Source organism: Poecile atricapillus, chromosome 2, assembly GCF_030490865.1.
Source record: "Poecile atricapillus isolate bPoeAtr1 chromosome 2, bPoeAtr1.hap1, whole genome shotgun sequence".
NCBI classification, from domain to species: Eukaryota; Metazoa; Chordata; class Aves; order Passeriformes; family Paridae; genus Poecile; species Poecile atricapillus.
Window position 1 is genome coordinate 39,592,395 of NC_081250.1, and position 13,980 is coordinate 39,606,374.

Sequence of the window (13,980 nt, forward strand, 5' to 3'; positions counted from 1 at the left end):
TTTTTAACTGATTGTGTCTTCAAAGCTGGGTTGAGTCAGTGTGAGAATTGTGTAAAGAGCTCATGAAAGCGATTTTTATCAAGTTTCTTTTTGTATTTGTTATTTTCTCTTCTATTGATAAGAATTTAAAATGATAGGCATACAGGTAACTGTTCAGGAGCCAATTTGCAAATATTCTTAGGAGAAAAAAGAGCAGGTTTTGCTATAATACGAAGGGCTGGTCCTGCATATCTTGCTAATATGAGTCAGATAGATTACTCAGAATGATAAATATTTACTTGTGTGTAATCTCACAGGAGTGAGGTTAAATGATGAAAAATGACATTTGGCCATCTATTAGTTGTGTACCTTTCCTTTGTCCCCCCTTCCCTCAAAGGATCACTTGTCTGTGGCCATAGCACTGACAAACTTCTGACCCAGAAGTTTCTTTTTGACAATGCCAATGTGGAGATAAAACAGTTTTGTATAGTTAGGGGGGAAAAAACCAGCCCAGAGGAAGTCAATGCCAATTCATTTTCTGTTCCATGCAGCATCTTAGGCAGCTTTCACCTTAAAGCAAACCAGCTAAGATGGATCTTTCTAAAACCCATCTACCCAGGTGCTCTCAACTGGACACGGGCAACAAAATTCTTTGCTGCACGAAATGAATAGAAAGTTTACTTTGCAGAGCCAGAGTAGAAACGTGCACAACAGAGAATGTATGTTTGAGTGAGAGAGGCAACCAGCTGCTGATGTTTCTCAAAGTCTGGGTTATGACAGGCCATGCGACTGCTGCAACACAGCACATTCCACAGAAGCACCTCTTGGAGAAAAAAGTCATCCTCACAAGAACCCGAAGTAAACGTGAAGGAGGATGTGAATAACTGGATCATCACAAAAGGCTGGTAAGGCTGAGCATAGCATAAGTTCACCTATGCATTATATATTATATACCTATGTATTGCAGCTAAGTATTATACACTGGCAATGACAGCTGTTCACTCAGATGAGCAAAACAATTAACCTTATTCGTATTTTGCTGGGGAACCTGGTGGGCACTGGGGGGAGCAGAAGCACCCTCTGAAGGCACCCCACGGTGCTCCCGACAGGGAGGGCCATCTCTCTACGTCTGGCCGGCGAGGGCGGCCCCGGCCCTAAAGCTGGGGGGTGAGAGCCACAGTCAGCCCCGAGAGGGAGACGGGCAGCATCACCCCTCCCGGGCAGCACCTCCCCGCTGCGCGGTGGGAGCGAGAGGGAGGTCTCCTCCTTCTCTCCCTCCCCGCCCCGCTCTCTCCTCCCTCCCTGCCCGCCTGCCTCCGTGCCTGCAGCCGCAGCGCAGGGGCCGGGGAGCGGCGGCGCGGCAGGCACAGCCTCCCGGCGGGCGCCCGGCGGAGGCAGCAGGGCGGGCGGGCGTTGGCTGCGCCCGGCCCCGCCGCGCCGCCCGCAGGCTCCGCCCGGCGCTCCCATGGCGCGGCGGCCCGGGGCCAGGTGAGCAGCGCTGCCTGTTGCGCCGAGCGGAGCGGAGCGGAGCGGAGCCGAGCCGAGCCGCCGGGGCCGCACGCCGAGAAGTTTTGCGGGAAGGCGCCGCGATGTGAGTTGCGGCGCCCCGCGGATGCACTGGGTGGGGGGCGGCAGCGCCGGGAGGAAACTCGACGGGGAGGCAGCGGGGGGAAGGCGATCGGTGCTGCTGCCTCCGAGGGGCTACCGCCGTGCCGTGCCACCTTTGCCCGGCAGCGATGGGCGAGGGCCACCGGCGATGCCCCCTCCCCCAGCCCGTGCTGGCGAACCTCCGGTGTCCGTGAGTCCTGGGGGCTGACGGGGTCGGGATTCCGCCGAGGCAGCGGGAGATGGGGAGGAGGGAATCCAGAAGCAGAGGCTGCGGGAAGGGGGTTGGTACCCTCTCACTTGGGAGCAGATGAGGGATTTGAGACCCGCAGCTCCCGATCCCGTACTGGAGCAACATAGAAAAAGGGGTGGAAAATAAAGCGCCCCTCCCATCCATGTGTGCTCCCGGGGTGCCTGGCCGCTGTCCCTGCCCGGCCGTGTGCGGGAGGGCTGCCGGAGCTCGGTCGCGCTGCTCAGCGTGCGGGCGGCGGCCGGGGCGCCAGCGGGGCTGCCGGGGAAAGGGGGCGGCGGAGGCGGGGACGGGTGGGAGGACGCCGTGTGTGTTGCCGTAGGATTTTTCCACTTTGAGACCTACCGGGACCAGTTGCTACGGTTCGGGCGGCGGTAGCCGCGATGCGGGGCGGGGAGGGGAAAAGGGCATCTCCTGCGAATGCGAGCAACAAATGGCAGCGGCGGGCGGCAGGCGGGCTGCGGGGCAGCGGCGGTGCCTGCTGCGCCCAGGTGAGCTGCGACGCCCCCGCCGCCCGGGGAAGCACCGGGCGGGACCGCAGCGGGCGGCGCTGGAGCTGCCCCGGGAGGGCCGAGCCGGGGTGCGCGGTGCCCCCGGCCCGGGACAGGAACGGGGGTTCAGGGGTCCCGCGGCCGCGGGGGGCTCCGTGCGACCCTGAGCTCCGAGCGGGGCACGGTCGCCACCTCTGAGCCCGAGCAGAAATGTGATCGCTTGCAGCGAGCGGGTACTGGGTACTGTGTGTCTGTGGGAGCCGCGGGCTCTTCTCTCGCCTTTCTGGCAAGCTACTCGTCCAGAATTTCCCTCACCAAAAATTTGGAAAATGCCTCAGATGTGCCAGCGAGAATTCTTCTTTCCTTCTTTGCTTCTGCCTTCAAAAATTAGGAGATTTTGGAGTATCGGTTCGAAAACGTGCAAGCAGTTCAGTCTGCAGGTTATCGTCCAATCTTTCTGATTGTCCCTAGACAGCAGAAATGGTGTAATTACAGAATGAAAACAGCCAAACAACTTGAAAAGCATAAATAGACCAACCACCTAAAGAGTCAGAATGAGAACCAGGCAAGCGACATTTAGTGCTCTCCTCAAAGAAATAATCCTAGAGTTATTTACATAGATATGAAAATGACAGAATAAGCTAAGGCATTTGAGACTATTTGAATTAATTAAAATATAATAGCTATGAGGAAAATGTTACAGATTTGGTAAGGAGAGAAAAATAAGCCTTCTTTAAGCTGAAAGCTCTGTTTGGGGTAGTCTTTTCTGAATGCCTAAAAGACCTGTCAAAAATTTCCTATGGTAACCTGTCTAATAATTTGTAGGTTTATATTGGAAGGTGTGCGTCACGCCCTATTGAAAGCGGTAGCTTGAAGGCTTTGATATAGAGCACCACAGTGTTCATATGGCTTACCTATTGATATTATTCTTAGTAATTTAATTTAAAAGAGTAGGCTTCTAGTTTGGCTTAAAGGGAAGGAAAATAAGCTGTAGAATGAACTAAATTTGCAAAACCTTTGCTGCGTTCAGAGTCTAATTTTCTAGTTTATTTTCTAAATAGTAAAATTGCTCAGAATTAATTATAACTGTGATTGCGGCAGCCCTTACTTGTGTAAGTTGCCTGGATTTCAGTGGGATTACTTCTACAGGTAATATTCTGATGGCTCAAGATAGAAGGACCAGGCCCATGGTCGGGAGTTCCAGCGTGCAGGACCATGTAGGGTTTGTGCCCATTGGTGTTAATGAGACGATTTGGACTTCACTAAGAGAAGAATGTGAGGTTAGCTCTAGATCTTCTGCATTTATTCAGGTACTGCTGCCTGAGTCACTGAACCCTGATCTTGCCTTCCCCTGAGGCTTGCTGTAAAATTTGTGCTGACTTCAGTCCAACCAAAACGAGCTTCTCCTGTGTGATTATAGTGTTCAGTTGCCTTAGGGCGGGTTGAAGTTGATGAGTCTCTTGGAGATCAGGGCCTGAGTGTATGAGGATTGTACCTGCAACTATCAAGAATCAATGTGTTTTGCCTCAAATGTGAGATTAATTGAAAAAGAAGTATCATTTAATAGGCATATAAGTCTGTGCTCTTCATCCAGTGCTGAGCTAATAAAGTCCGTGAGAGCTTTGCCATATATAAATGAAATAACAAGACTTGAGGGTATGATTTGTCTTTTCCATGTGCTTTATGGATCCGTATTTCAAATCTTTCGGGAGGTAGGAAATTCTTCCTGCTCACACTGAAACAGCATTAGAGTAACTAGAGTAACAGAGTGAGTGCATGATATGTCAGCTCAAGAAATATCCTCTCGGCAGGAGAACTGGAATTTATAAAATTCAGCTGTATTCAGAAGTGCTAACTCAAGTGTCTAAAGCCAGAGAAAATGTATTGCTTCATTTCAAAAGCACCTTTAGATGTTCAGTTAAATAATAATGTGCTTCTGAGTCTTGTTTCTAAGGATATTTCCTGTCACTTCACTAGGAGTATTTATGTGAGTAACACAAGGGATACATGGCTCACTGGCAGGAAGATTTTAAACTTTTTAATGAAGTGGATGATTTAGGCAAGAAGGAATATGGGTAGAAATATTTGTTGTTGCCACTTCAGTTAATCAGAAGTTGAACTAAGGAAGGTTCTTCCTCTCAGAGTGGAATACTGCATTTGTAATGACTTACAGGATTTGCATGTAACTACTGTCCTTGTTGTCGTCTGCATGCCTGGTCTTTGGATCAGCACTCATTAGAGAATGCAAATTAAATTAGTGTTCTGTGGCTAGCAAAATAATACCCCTAATTTCACTTCATTCACTAAGCTTTGTTCATAAGCTTAGAGAAAACTCTTGTGAAGCAGTTTAAAAACTTATAATAATGTTAAACAGAACCTTATTTCAAAATGATCATATTTTGAGCCAAGAATACATTATCTGAGTTCATAGAATATGTAGCATTTACCTTGGCTTGTTTGGCCAAGCATTTTTAACTTAATATTTTACTGAAAGTAACCTCCAGAAAGTGCAGTTTTGATAGAGCACTTCAGTACTGGTATGAATCAAATGCCCGTATGTCTACAGAAAGTACAAGCAAAAAGGATATAGGAATTTCTCAGCACCTTCAATAAGTATTTTTAAAAGGATAACAGCCTGTGAATACATGGATGAGCAGGGTATGTTCTTCTGCTCTTAAATCCAATGTGCTATGGGTGAAGTAGCATCAAATTTTGAGATGTTTTGATGAATTTAATCTCTTCTAGTTTCAGTTCAGCTCTTTTCCTAAGTAGTTTCTGTGCATCCATCATTCTGGCGCAGTTTGTTAGTCTGGATGTAAAGCAGACTTGTGGGTGCATCCCAGAGGGAAAAAGAGTATGATGTGGTGTTGGTTTTACTCACTGCTTCATCAGAGCTCATGGTTCAGATAAATAGTTGCTGTGGAACTCAGTGTGGAGGAGGATGTCTTTAGTTCACAGTGCTTAAAGATGCATGATCCCACTTCATGGAGATTCCTGTGGGTGATGGGTGCCTGTGTCTGTACTTGCCACCGATGACCTGCACTGCTTACCCCTGTAGGCTCATCAGCACCTGTATCCAGCACCAGCTTGCTCTACACACTTAGTTTGGACTTGGAAATGCAAACTCAACACTTGCTGTTAGCAAACAACAAAGTACCTTTTACTCCTCTCTCTGGATATTTAAATGCTCCATTGAGTGCCTTCAGCAAGCACATCTTTTTAAAAACTTATTATTTCTGACTGACTTCCACGATGGACATGGGAAAATCCTTTTACCATAAGGATCATCCTTGCTCCTGTGTACCGTTTTCGATCAGCAAGGAAAAGGCAACGGTTGCTGAATTAAAATGGTTTTTCTTTCTCTGGAGGGTATGAACTTTTGCAGGGATGAAAGAAGGAGAGGTAGACAAATGGGAGTAGATGAAGGAGGCCAGGTGCCCTCGAAACTAGGGAGAAGTAGATGGCAGCAGGGAGAAAGCAGTGGCTGACCTGATTAGTTTGAGTCTTGAAGTTGAGGTGATCAGGGCTGTATCCCTCTGCCTTGTCTCCGTGCTGTGCTATGGATTTGTCATGGCCCTGCCGTGGGCCTACGGAAAAGGTGTGTTTGTTGATTTCAAAGGGACTAGAAGCTTTGCTGAGGAATTGAATTTGGCTTTTTGTATCTCAGCTTCACTGACGGAAAGGAAATAAAAAATGCCTCTTGAGGAAATGGGACTGCTAAAAGGCCTTTTCAGAGATACATTGAGCTGGATAATTGGGTGTTTTACTTAAACAGAGATGAAAATTAGCACTACAGATCTTGATGTACTTGATTAAGGTTTACCTCTGCTTTTCAACTAGCTAGTGTGTTTTAAATGAATTTGGCACATCATTAATAGCAATTTCGTAAAGCTGCTAACTTATCCCTTGATAAGAAGAAAAAATTTAACCTCTGCTTGCCAAATAGTGCTATAAAGGTATGCTAATAAGAAAAAATGAAAAGTGATAGAAGTGAGTGACAGTACATAAATGGGATGCTACTCTGGCTTGGAAGCAGGAAAGCAAATGGAGACTATTTAATTATTTAAGGAGCAATAAATGAAAAGTCCGGTTCTGAAGTGACAGTAAAAGAAGAGACAAACAGAATTTTAAAAGGTCAGGAAAGGGAAACAACGCATAAAGAAAGTAGAAGGTGGATAGGAAGGAACGAAGCGGTCAGGAGATGGACTTAAGATTTCTATGGAGTTTTCAGCTGGAAAATGCTACCCTTATATTGTGGTGCTTGCATAACAGCCAGTATTTTACTCAAATTGTGGAAGTTTGGCACACAGTCTTCTCCATCGCTTCATGTTCACACTTCATCCTCTGGATGTACAATCTCAGTAAATAGGGCATGTGCTTTTGAAGATGGTGTGTCTTAGGTCTCAGGCTTTCTTAAGAGGTTTAGTTTGTGGATGTTGTTAGCTTTATTGGCGCTGTCATTTACTTCTGTCAATGTTGCTTCCTCCACCAAACAATAGCATTGGTTTTAAATGGAGTGTTTTTAGCAGTTTACCAAAACTGGGTTACACACTTTTGCAACTGTACTCGCTAAAGATATGTTGTATGTCAAGATCATGAGTACTCAGCATTTCATTCCAAATGTTTGCGTTGGGAGTTAGTGGGAAAAGCATGTGAAGGCTGTAGATTACAAATGTGTATTGTTTTGGTGGAATTTGCTTAATTCAAAATATTCTTGTAATACTTACGAAGTATACATTTTTATGTGCTTGTGAATAATTCGCAGCAAAAGGGTGAAGCCTTTGGATGTGAAAATAAATCCATGGTGCTTGCCATTGTAAAGGCATTTTAATTAAAAGAAAAGGAAAAGCACTGGGTCAACAGTGTTGAGTTCCTGCAAGTACTCCCTCACCTTTAAAGGCAGAGACAAATACTTCTTCCTGGAAGAAGAACTGCAACAAAAATTTTTTATGAAATTGTTTGTTAGGTCAGATATGGTTAAGCAAGCAATGGTGGTTATATATCTTACTGATAAGACTTCATCTTAATCAGCACTGGAACCAAAACAAATTTATGTGACTGGTGTTTTAATTCTTGACTTTTAAACCTCTTTCTGTTCTGTGTTTGGAAATGAAAATAGGCACAATCTCTTTAAACTTCGATTTCAATTATTTTTATTTTTAATTCTTCACATTGCAGTGTTTATATATTGTTTTCAATACACTCTTTTCCTAAAAAAAAACAAAGAACAAAAGAAAAACAAAAGAAAAAAAAAGCAAAAACTCCAGAGAACCATTTCTTACACTTCTGAAAACACTTCTATAACGCTTTCCTTTTTTCACTCTGAAGATTTATTTGGAGATGTTGCTGTTCTGTTATACTTACCTCCAACTAGGCAAAAAAACTTGGTATTTGTCAAGAACAAGAATTGCAGAATCAGTATGTGCAAATGTAGGAGTTGCAGAGGAGGGAAGGTCCTCAACGGCAGCAGACTGATTGTTCACAAGGCTGGAAATTGGTAAATCCAGGGGTCAGTCTTTATAGTGAATTTTGCTGGAGCTGGGCTTGGTTTTGTTGGGGTATTTTTCCTAGATGCACTGCAAATGGTCTTTAAAATTTATTTTGAGTCTTACATTTTATTAAATGTAATTATTGTTATAAATGTCAAAAGAGTGACCCTTAGTTCTTTTCTCTGAAAATGAAGTTAACAGGCTAATTCTGCTATTGCAACATTCAAACAGTGTTTCTAAGCGTCCTTTTTGCCCTTGTTTTCAGCTTTGTTGACACTAAGTCATTGAGATGAGAATTGGTGACTTTTAAACAGTCTATTTTTAACAAAGTTTGTAATAGAGTATTACTGTTCATGAGTGTGTGTCAGTCCCAGTCTGCACAAGCACTAAAAGGGAAGGCATGTATCAGAGGAGATCTGCTTCTAAGTCATTTTCAACTTTGTTGTTCTCTGGGTGTGTCTGGTCCTGTTCTCTAGGTGGTAGTACCAATTTTTACTCTGCTGCTGCAAGGACATTTCCTCTTTTTCAAAGCTGAGAGATTCCAAACTGAAACCTTTTTCAAAGGAATGGTCTATATCGTGTTATAAAATGAGATACAAGTGGGAAATTCTGGTTTCTAGGATCTTCTAACTTAAAGTGAAATAACTCCTCAAACTTCAGATCACAATATTTTTCAGACCTTTAGTTGTCACTTCTAACATACTGCATATAACCAAAGCACACAATTCATATAGAATATAAACATCTCAGCTTTGACTGAAAAGCAGCACATGGATGATGGCATGAAATCCAGGAAATCCTTTCTTTTCCTGTATGTTTTGAGGCTGCAGAGCTGAGATGTCATGTCCCTGTACACTGCATTTGTGATCCCTTCCTGGCTATAAGCAAGACCGTTGTCATTGAAAGGTTAATAATTTCTGTTCAGAAAATGTATTGGTCATTTTCTCTTTTCAGAGTCTTTCACAGGTTTTTGCCCTTTGACAGCAAACATTTTATCTGTATTCTGCTCATCACTTTCATCAATTACTTGGTATGCTTATTGGCATCTCTGATGCATAGTGGGTGTTAGGAATAATTTCTTGATGGAAAGGGTTATCAAGAGTTGGAACAGGTATTTGAGTCACCATCCTTGTAGGTGTTTGGAAGATGTATAGTTAAGGCACTTAGGGACATGGTTTAGTGGTGGACTTGGCAGTGCTGAGTTAACAGTTGGACTCAAAGATCTTTTCTAGCCTAAATGATTCTGCGATTCTATAAATACTTATTTTGCTAGAGTAGGACTTGACAGGATTTAAACATGCAAGAAACCTAAATCTTTGGCTCAGGAAACAGTCCTGATGGATACAAATGGTATTTCAATAAATTTCGATCCAAAAATGTTTCTTGCAAAGCGACAGGACTGTTCTTCTTGCCAGTCATGGCGGGTGCTCCATCTGTACAAATACCACCTAATTTGAACGAGTCAAGCTTAACATTTGGGGTTTTTTCCCACTATCTGCCACATCTTCAATAATTTTTTTCTCTATTCTTTAAACAAGTGTGAGGCAGCAGTGTGGAATGAAATGGACAGAGGCCAACCAATTACTTAATTATAGTAGATTTTTTTTAACACATTGAAAATCAACAGTCAGTCGTGCAGTGTCAGTAGCACTTCAACTTCCCTTGGTTGTGAGCAGAAAAGAAAAAAATGGCATGAATCTTAAAAATTGAAATGCATGGTGTTGTATTGTCTAATGCCATCTCAGCCCTTCCCATTGTCATGCTGTGTGAACAACTATGTGCTGTGTGCTGTTCTTTCAGTCTGGTTTGTGCAGCAATAATTGATGTACCCTCTTGTATTCAGGCTTTGTTGTCTGAGAGCAGCCCTTTCTCACAAGCTTGCCATAAGGGATATTTGCTATTATACCTTTGTCACTGATTGCAGCTCACGGGTGTGTATTTATTTTTTCCATGTAAAAGCCTGTCACGCTAGGGATCTTTCTTGAGGTGAAATCTGACTATGGGTCAGATGCAATAAAATATATTTTACATTACTTTCAGGATTAGTTTGTATAAAAGTACCATTCCAATCTGGGCTTTCCATATGACTGTATCACCACAAACATAGTTCTACAGACCCTGTCTGTTCTCCAAAGAACTTCCCTGAGAGAAACAATCTCTATGCAGTGTCAGCTCCATGCACTGTCATCTTAGTGTTTTGGTTTTTTTTCCACTGTGGCATGCATGACTTGGCAGACAATGCTTTGATGATAAGTAAATGGATTTAAAAAGCTTGTGGACATTTGAATTGACTGGGAAATCATTAGAAAAACAAGGTGAGTGAGATTGCCCATGTCCTTTATTTTCCCCTTGCTGTGGGGTTGCTGAGAAGGTGCTCTGTGGGGTCCCAAAAGTAGTCTTGTTGACTGGAGTTAGTGTGTCTTGATTTATTGAAGCAGTATTTAATCAGTGAGCTAAGACTGCTAGTTTTAAATTCTGATTCTTGAAGCTGTTGAGTGCAGCTTTGAATACCGAGTAAATGCTTGGGCATCTGCAGAGGGGCACTAAAATATTATCAGGCTTGCAGTGCAGTTCTTCATTAGTGTAAAGCATTGGAGGGCTAGGGGCTGGTTCTGTGACCTCATGTGTTTTTCCATTCACTTGGCTGCTCCAAGTAGCCTTCAACATTTCCTGTGCATCCACAGTTTCCTCAAATTATTTTTTTTAAGGTATATTGCTGCCTTTCTTCTAAGAATGTGTAAGGCTAGGAGTTTGACTGTTGAATTTAAACAATATTGGCATTTTTGTAAATGTAAATGTGATGTGTGTATGAGGAGCTAATGTGACTTTAAAAGCATTTGGTCTCAGCCTTTCTGACATTGTTTCTGCTTTTTGGACCTTTTACCTGCATTTTACTTGCAGGTAAGGGGCACTGACGAGGTAACATTTTAATGACTTCTAATACCACAGCTGACAGAGAAAGAGTTTTTAAGGATCAGCTATCAGCAAAGTGCACTTCAGTATTTCCATCCAGAAAAAAAACCCAAACATGTTTGTTTTTAATTACAGATACTGAGCTTATGGTCAGTTGATGCAGAGGTAACCTGACTGCAGAGGTGGAAAGTTTGTGGTAGTGAAAAACTGGAGATTGGTGGGAGATGGGCTTCTTGCTAATGTTGATATTACTCAGATTCACTGTTTTCACTCATACACCTGACTGTTCTTGGACTTACCTAGCAGCATTTGGCATGGAAGTGTTGCTCCTGGAAACACTCTTAATCTGTGAAATTAGCCATAAACTTTGACCCTTTTCTGGTATAACTTGGACTAGATGGTTTTATTTGACAACTTAATAGTTGTACCTAAGCTGACTCTAAAAATATTTTACACTTGAACTTTATTAGTTTTGAATATATTACTTTTTCAAATGAACTTTTATCATTCCTACTAAATAAAGGATGAACCTGGAAAAAGGAAATTAAAAGCAAGTGATCTGTATCTTCACTTCCAAAACAAATGCAATATAAATAATTACATTATTTTCAGCATTTTCACACCAGCATGGGAAAAAAGAAAAAGCCTGTCTGTGTAAACCTTCTGAAACGTGTTTCCTGTGCCATTGGCTGTACTCCTTCAGGTTAGAGAGAAACACTGTATTCCTCAGGTGCCATAATGCGAATATCACTATTTTTAATGGTTGTGGCAACAAGCAAAGCAAACACTGGGCTGAGTGCCTGGCGCCCTGCACTGGGTCACAGTGCCAGTGCTGCAGGACAGGGGCATTTGCAGGCTCCCTGTGAACCTCTTCACCACAAGGACAGGGTGCACCAATGGCCACATCAGACCACAGCTTTGGGGTGCACCTCTGTTCTTCAGGGCTCTTGGCTCCTTATGCTGTGTTGTAGTTCCCCATAATGGTGAAAGACTTTAATTTTTCATTAGGGATTTGACCCTTGATTCATTTGAAGGGTGAACTTGATCTCCTTGCTTCTACAGAAGAAAAACCAAAAAACAAACAACAACCAGAGCAAAAACACTGGCCACTGTCAGTACTAATTCATCAGGTGGTGGGGTTGGTGTTCTTCAGCTTCAGCTTGCATGTCAGGATTTAGGGAAAATGGAATGAGAGGGAAGTGCTGTCTATAAAGAGCTGGCAGGGATGCACGAGATGAAATACCCATGTAAGAAGGCTCACCTGAAGAGATGAAGGGCAGGGTAATCAGCACCTGCAGAAAGATTTCCTTTAAGATTTGTACTTGTGGTGAGAGGTAAAAGATAAAATACGCCGCTAATACTACACAGTGTCCTCGCTAAGCCTACAGCTGCTTTCATGGCAGCCCCAAGGAGGCATTTTGACAGGTCCTGAGAAAACAAGTGTTTTGGACATCCATAGGTCACGGGGATTTGTCAAGGCTGAGACATGAACACTGGTGCAAAGGCCAAGTCACAGAGCTCCTAATGCATCCGGGAGGCATCTCAGGCAAGAGCTCAGTCTCTGGGCTCACAGCTGTCAGCAGTGATGGGCGTCCCTTAAAAGTTTGTTCAAGAGCTGAGCTTTTCTACAAAAGCAGAGTTTTTTTATAGGTTGGGTGGCTGGTCCAGGGTGAAAAAGGAACGATGACTTACCTACTGCTGCCAGATTCAGTTACGCTTACTGCACTCTGAAGTACCAGTTTGACTGTTAACATGAATATTGTCAGTGTAAGTAGATGGTGTTTTTAATTGCTGTTTTCATAAGCCTTCAAGGTTGTGATTGAGGACTGCAGGAGGGCTTTTCCAAAACCTTACTGAGCAAAAGGGCTCAGTTCCTTTTCCTTAGTGAGTGGCATTGTGTAGGGATGAAATGGGTAGATGGGATTTCAGTGTTCTCAGTGGGTGAAAGAGAGGCCCCATGTGACTTTTGCAGTATGGATTTGCAATACTTTCTAACTTTCCAGGCATTTCTCCTTTGTTTTGTTTTGCTTCCCCAGTAGTTTTAAAACCTTGTTCTGATTTTCCTCCGAACCAAAGTGGTGTTTAAAGAACAAAGTCCATGAAAGATGTTGGTACAACAAAGAAAAAAAATCCTAGAAGAGGCTTAGGAGGTCTGAAATGGGAGATGAATAGGTCTTTTCCTTTCTCAGGGAAAAATGGTCCTTCTAAATAAGAAGGTGAAGTGTTCTCAGGTGACAGAAGAGTCTTCAAAATGCTTAAGCATGTTCAAAATCCCTGTGATTCCCAATGAAGGGGGAAAGATGTTTTGTTATAACATAGACCTGTAATAAGTTAATAAAAAGTAAATTTTATGTAATTTTCCTTGAAAGTATATTGATACTAATGAGAATCTTTACAGTCCCTAAACTTTATAGACCTTTCTTTTATCCTGCTGTCTTCCCTTCTCACTGGTGCTACTCTCAGAAAACGCTGTTTACTCCTCTCTTTGAGGTGTCAGCTACACAGGACTCTTCCAAGGCACCAACTTGACCCCTTATGTGGGCTAAGGGTTGCATGAAACAGGGCAGCAAAAGTGTTTCAGTGCCGGTGCCTGGAGCTAGCCTTCCTCTGCCCTTCCTGGAGCTGATGGCTGGATCTGCTGGGGAAGATGCTGGACTTTTTGAGGAGAGGAAACCATGGGAATGTATGTGCCTGGATTCAGCCCTGAGACTGGGGTTGTACAGAGGTTGTGATTAGATTGGTATTTAGTTTGGAAACATCAGCATTGTGGATTTATTTTTCTTTTTTTGCTTGAGAATCACTCATATTTAAAGATTTCAGGTAAACCTGTGTCTGAGCTTTGTGGAATTGCTTTGATTTATGTGGGTGTAAGGCATAATAGATTTATGTCCATAATGTGCATGCTGTCTCATTTTTTTACAGATTTATGCAAAATCATAATGAAAACACCTTGAGAGTGGATGTTATTTGTACTGATTTGAACACAGGATATTTCCAGATGGAAAATGAGGTATTGTTCCTAACTTGCAATATAAAAATACTTTTAATAACTGTTTCTGGGGCTTTAGTAGTATCTATTGAATTCATATCTACCCTTGTCATCTGACAGACTGCTAAAACAAGATTCTGTTCAAAATTATAGAAGTGACAGTCATACAATGCATTTCATTTCTGCTGAGCCCTGTTAGTAGTTAGTCTGTGGAGATTTGGATCTTGCTTCAGTCATTCAAGGGCAGTCCTTTGGAAGGAATTT

General features: G+C 43.0%; 1 protein-coding gene across 7 annotated transcripts in view; it reads left to right on the plus strand.

The window, feature by feature from the left end:
- The first annotated feature begins 1,213 nt into the window (after positions 1 to 1,213).
- The window catches only part of LRRC3B (leucine rich repeat containing 3B), a 57,289-nt gene continuing 44,522 nt past the window's right edge, over positions 1,214 to 13,980 (plus strand). Inside the window, exons 1-2 of one of the 7 annotated variants that reach the window (XM_058833646.1) lie at positions 1,214 to 1,570; positions 13,650 to 13,737. The gene's annotated coding sequence lies outside the window, so the exon portion shown is untranslated. Of the gene's footprint in view, positions 1,571 to 1,609; positions 1,778 to 2,250; positions 2,326 to 13,649; positions 13,738 to 13,980 lie in introns of those variants that run through there. The other 6 variants (XM_058833649.1, XM_058833648.1, XM_058833644.1 and 3 more) reach the window with 6 other exon arrangements.